General features: G+C 35.7%; 1 long non-coding RNA gene across 1 annotated transcript; it reads left to right on the top strand.

Annotated features, from left to right (window-relative positions):
* The first annotated feature begins 3,789 nt into the window (after positions 1-3,789).
* On the top strand, positions 3,790-6,037 carry LOC139735620 (uncharacterized). The gene is made up of 3 exons (XR_011711218.1): positions 3,790-4,794; positions 5,193-5,402; positions 6,006-6,037. It is a non-coding gene; the product is annotated as an uncharacterized lncRNA (long non-coding RNA).

The raw sequence follows: 6,037 nt of genomic DNA, 5'->3' as shown, positions 1-6,037 counted from the left end.
CTTAATGGATTAACGTATTAGTCGCCAGTAAATGCATGCGATATGTTGCATTGTAACGTAAAAAGAACAAAGTGACAGCGATTTTTGTTTTCGCGTTTACGTCATACTCTAGCTGATTTAAGCTAGACGATATGATACTGAGCTACAAAGCAGAATATTTCTATGAGTTGCAGTTGAAGCAATATTGAAATCTCAGTAATATACAGTTCACTCACAAAGGAAGCACATTTACAATCCATCAATAAGTATGGCAAATTTAATATCATGAAAAGAAACAACAACAACAATGCCAAAATAAATTATGGTCTTTACCTGAGTCGAAGCAACTCGATACTGTCGATATGTGTGGAGCCCATTGTGACATCATCATGGCTAACTTTGAAGCTGGCGGTACCGAGACCAATTCCTGCTGAACGAATGACCCGCTACGCCGGTCCCACTTCTTGCCACACGTAATCTTTTCTAGCCCTTGACCGAGTACCATCGGGATCAAAACGACTGGACAAGAAAAAATATCACTTCCAAAATTGTAAAGTGCTACAGCATTGATGATGATAATCACAATAATCATCCCATTTATCACGATATTTTATATGCATATCATATACATATACACACACACAGAGAGAGAATTAGAGTAAATAAAATTGTATCAATATACAAGAGAAGGTCGAATCGACTGTTAGAGTCTATCGGTCCATCACAGGATGTCAAATGCAATTATGAAGCTTACTAAACCATGGCATGAATGAATGGATTTGACAGAAGTCCACGATATCGTCATCAAGATACTTACACGTCAGAATGAGAAAACTGGTTTCACCAAAACTTGAAGCCATTCGGGTCGCCATTTCGCTTTTCAAGCAAACTAGAAGAAAAATTCAGAAAGATAACAACCAAACCACGCCCTTTTACATGGTGATATGGTAGTATAGTCACAAAGTAGGGGTAGCATGATTCATATTCATGTTCATGCTCATTTTCATGTTAAAGTTGATATCATTGGCAGGTATAATTCCGATAATTGATACCTTCACAAGTCAAAATAAGCAACAACAACAACAAAAACAACTTTGTAATAATATTATTCATGTGCCTGCTGGCGTCAAACACATAAGAGACGTTTTGATGAGCAAAACTGAGATTGTCTCATCATGTCAATCGATATTAAACTATTGCCTATCATAAATGCACTTTTGAGCAGAAATCATAGAAATAGACTCTGAGGTAACTTGGTAGCATTTAATGTCCTGTACGATGTGTTTTCTGAAATACAATATGGCTTTGATTTAGTACATGTCTGGAATCATGTGAATTTTGAATTTGATAAATTTTTAATTTGTGTGTGTGATTTTGTGTGTGTGTGTTTGTGTGTGTGTTTGTGTGTGTGTTACCATATTGTTGTTTGTTTTTCATTTATCGTTGTTCTCTTTTCTTCTTTTTTTATCAAATAGAGTAAAGGTATAATTTGAGTTTGGTTTTGAAGTAAATATTGCATAATTTTGGGTATGTTTTCATTCATCTTTTGTATTTCAATGAGATATTTTCATCATTGGTCTGTTTTGATGAATTTGTGTATTTTTATTTGTCATTCTATATGTGTAAGGGCATGCATCGCATGATGGCTCTTGCCTTAGGGTATTAGCAGTAAAATGATTACTTGTGTGAGCCAGAGCCTACTAGTATGTGTTGCTTCCCTGTTCATACACTATTTGCGTTATACGTCAACTGTGCCATTTCCATGTGACTGTACACTTAAACTGTGATTGCCATTCTCGTATATGTGAATGAATAATTTTTATTATCAATTAAGGAAATCCCTTTGTCAAAAAGTGAAAAGTTAAAAGTAGCTTCAGTACAGCGTAGATGAGATCTCTAAATGATATCAAATGCCCTTCAGAAATATGTGAAGGAAACTATACCATTCCTGCTGTTGGAACTGACTACTCTGCAAATTTAAAAGATAGAAAGGAAATATGTAGATGGAAATTTAGCAATTATAGTCTTTATGAGAATGAGCGAGCTGAGAGGTCAAGGGAGTAATGAATTTTTACACTTTGTATCTAGAGTTATGGGTTAAATCTGGGGCGGGGGGGGGGGGGTAGCATAAGCGTATGTTTTTTGCGGGTAAATTTATAGTATTCTAAAAGGTATATGAAGAAGAGAGAAGAGAAACATGTACTGAAAAAAAAAATCGATGACAATGAAAATCAGCTCCGCCAAGAATATGTAAAGGTTAAATGTGATTATGATAAGTTGTGAATCATATCAATATGTTACGATATTGAGGTGCAGATCTAAATGTTTTAACAAGTATAGAAAAACAACTAACAGTATTATCTTCTTAATCTGGAAAAAATAATACTGCTAAAGTATACTCATTACTTTGCTGAAAGAAGGGGATGAATTTTTGGTTAACAATAATTAATTTGATAAACAAATAAACCATTAATTTTTATGAGTTAAACAGGGAGCCTGAAAAAGAAATCGTTTACAGACTGTTCTTTTTAAAGATCTTATGTTGCCCGTCTTTGTCATCAGAAAAAAAAAAGATACATGCAATCATGACGGAGACTTTATTTTGAGGGAATCCACAATAGCCTAGAATGGCCAAAAATATTATTTATTGCAAATTTGGGGATAAACTTGGAGCTTTTCAAGCAGAAAACGCTGAGTAACAGCTTTGTGGTTGTATTAATGATTGTCATTGCAAAAAAAACAAGGGAGTTTAGGAAGGGAAAATAAGTATTCAATTATCAACAATTATCGGCCGATAACTTTATTAAATGTTGATTATAAGATATATGATATACGAACATACATTTCATCGTACCTTCAAGTATATATGTGAAGACCGTTTTCAATAAAGCTGTTTGCTTGACAGAAATAACGGCCTCACAACCTGGACGATAAGTTGTAATTCACTTTTATTTGTAACAGTGTGTTTTTAGTTAGATATTCTCTAACTTTCAAGAGGATCCTGACATTTCTTGATGGTGGTGAGCCCTGTGAATTATTATGATCGACCACTTCGAGTCTGAATCGGTCTTTGCATTGTACTCTCAACAATTTAACGCAATTCGATGAATTTTAATCAAATTACACTGGCATCATCTATTTGAATAACAATGTGCTGTGTTGGTGTAGGATTTTTTTTTTTAAAGAATATAATTCGTCTTGTCAATATTAGTGAGAGTTTATTACACGTGAACTATATTAGAACATCAAATAATTCTACGTAAACTACTGTGGTCAGTCTGTGTAAGTCTTTTCTATAAAATAAAAAAGTTTTTTGTATAAAATAAAAAAAGATGCTCGTATCGTCTGTAAACAGATTTTCCTCTTATTGAATGTACCTTTATTATCAGGTTGTCAGCGAAGATTTATTTTTTTTTTATTTTAAAGTTTGTATATCTTTCCTTTATAGGCTACCCCAATTTCTGAATGGAAGTAATATTTCAATCCCTCCGATATTGACTTTTCAAATAGGAAAAAACACACACACCATAGCATAAACACACACACACACACACACACACAACCAATCGACGTGTTCACTTAATCTTAAGTCAAAAGGTCAATCTTAGAACAAAGTGTAGCTAAGCTTTTGACAATGTTTGGACTATCAGGTTGCTGGAAAATTAAATCGAAATTGACTTGAATTGACTTAAATGGAATTGACTACCCCTTAAATTAAACTGCCAATTATTGTACTATCGAGACAGCTATCTTGTCTCGATTTTATGAAATATATATATATATATATATATATATATATACACTGTAAAAAATGCGACATGCGACATGTTTATGAACTAAACACAGTGTTAAAAATATAAACACTTTGTTTAACATCTAAACACCCGGTGTGTATAGCACGTTTAAAGTATTGAGAGTTAAAGTGTTTAGCTTGGAGTGTTTAGTTGGAGTGTTTATTCTGGTCACGCTATGTTAATCTCAATATGTCCATATATATATGTAAAAGTGTTGGAAATGGTGTGTAAATTGCAATTTCTAGTTTCCTTTTATCACTAGAAAGTGGAAACTGTTACGACATCAAGATGCACTATGAAATAATTCATGTTTTAGGCCTTTCATGGAAATGCCTAATCAATAGATAAAAGGATAACCTAAAAATATGTAATACAACTGTATTAAATCTATATTTTGGTCTCGCATGTACAGTCCTATATTTTAACTGCTAGAAAAAAAAAGGAAATTGCCTTTGTTAATGATTTCGTTCATGGTTTAGGGCATTACCCAAATGTTTGTTGGTTAGGCCTAAACACTTCTGCTGTCAGGGTAAACAGACGCGTTTACATTTAGAACGCCTCGTAAACACGTTCTAAACACCGCACATGTTTAACATAAACACTGTGATACTCGTACTCTGATCTACAAGACAGCAGCGCATGTGACATGACGGCCGCGGCCACAACGCACGCAGTGGTGCCCTGTGCGTGCGCTTCTAGCGCACACTCGTGCTATACATATTATGACCATAATCAATGCACAATTGGCGGGAAAGGAGATGTGCGCGTACGTACCTGTACGGATGGATCTGTCTGATTGGCTGGCTGGTGCTGCGCTAGCAGCGTGATGTGCGTAGGCCTACAGTACGTGCGCATTCGTTCTAGGCTTGGTACACTACACTGTACTTACGACTCGATCGACTGCACTGATTCGACTGTTGTATCCCCGTATACTACGTAAGCTAAAGGCCAAGGAGCGGATCTATAGCTAAGATGGCGTCGAAGCGATAAAGTTCTAGCCTGGCCGGCCTGCATGAAAGCGGTAAGTCTGCTAAGCCTGCTAAGTCGGTGAATAACCAGATTTATTGCAAAATTGCCCTCGTTTAATGTAAAACTGTAGTAGGCGTAGAAATAGGCTACGCCCTTAAAGATTTTGCTCGTTTGTTTTAGTTTTCTATTACTAAATCTGACGGTTAGCGTTTATAGAACGGGGAACGCTGCCGCTCTAACTGTAACGTGTTAGTGTTGTTAACGTTACAATACGCCTACACTCTACAGATTACCGGTACCGTAGTTATGGGTAAACTCGGCCTAGCGGATAAACTCACTGTATCTTTTACGAAGTTATGAAGTATCTTTCATGTGAATGACGATGGGTTAGTGACTATATTTTGAGTGAAATTCAGTTTTATTCCCTGTAAATTCTTCATAAATCAACAGGTGGTGAAAATTGAATGTAAAGCCCGTTAGGATGTCTTGGAAAGGGATGCCGATGACACCAAAGTGGGTGACGATGATGTCCTGACGACTGTATAAATTCTGCAAGACATTACCTCTGCTGGCAGAGAACGAGGCATGCTGCAGTCAGCAGAGAAATCAACTGGGTATAGTACATCACTGTATACTACCCATGTGGAAAGTGGAAATCAAGTAAGTACTCAAAATTGCAGAGCCAAATCAATGAATATTATGTACATGTACTTAAAGGGCATGTAAATGATTTTCTATAAAATGCAGATTTTAGATGCTTTAAGTTCTTCTGTTTGTTTGTCTGTTTGTTTGTTTGTTTGTTTGTTGTTGTTGTTGTTTTTTTTTTTTGGGGGGGGGGGGAGGGACCTACTCCCGACTGCCGAATCCATTCCATTACCTAAAATAAATATGGAAAATTGATTTATTGCAAATATTGTTGAAAGTGTAAATTACAGATGTGAAAATCTTCACCCAAGAGACAAAGGATACAGTAATGGTCGTAACTCTGCTTGATAATGATGATGAATAAGAAAGAAGCAACAACAACAAAAAAGACTTGAACTATGTCCAGAAAATTCAGCAAAGCAAGTAAAAACTGACGCAAGACACTAAGTGCTAATGTGACGAAGGGATTCTGTCATTCCTTTTAATTTGAACTTGCTTATGGATTCAGTCAACTTCTTTGCTACCCATTCATTTTCAGAATCTATGGGAGCAGTTAAGTCCATTGTATTGCAAAGCCAACTGATTTGTTTTCCTTGTGTAATCATTTGTTTTTACCAGCACCAGTACGTCATGGAAGAATTGATCAGGGG

This window comes from Diadema antillarum, unplaced genomic scaffold (assembly GCF_040938485.1).
Source record: "Diadema antillarum isolate AM-2024a unplaced genomic scaffold, OU_Dant_1.0 seq00000586_RagTag, whole genome shotgun sequence".
NCBI lineage: Eukaryota > Metazoa > Echinodermata > Echinoidea > Diadematoida > Diadematidae > Diadema > Diadema antillarum.
The sequence above is the reverse complement of the archived record's forward strand: the minus strand, read 5'-3'. Positions and strand labels throughout refer to the sequence as shown.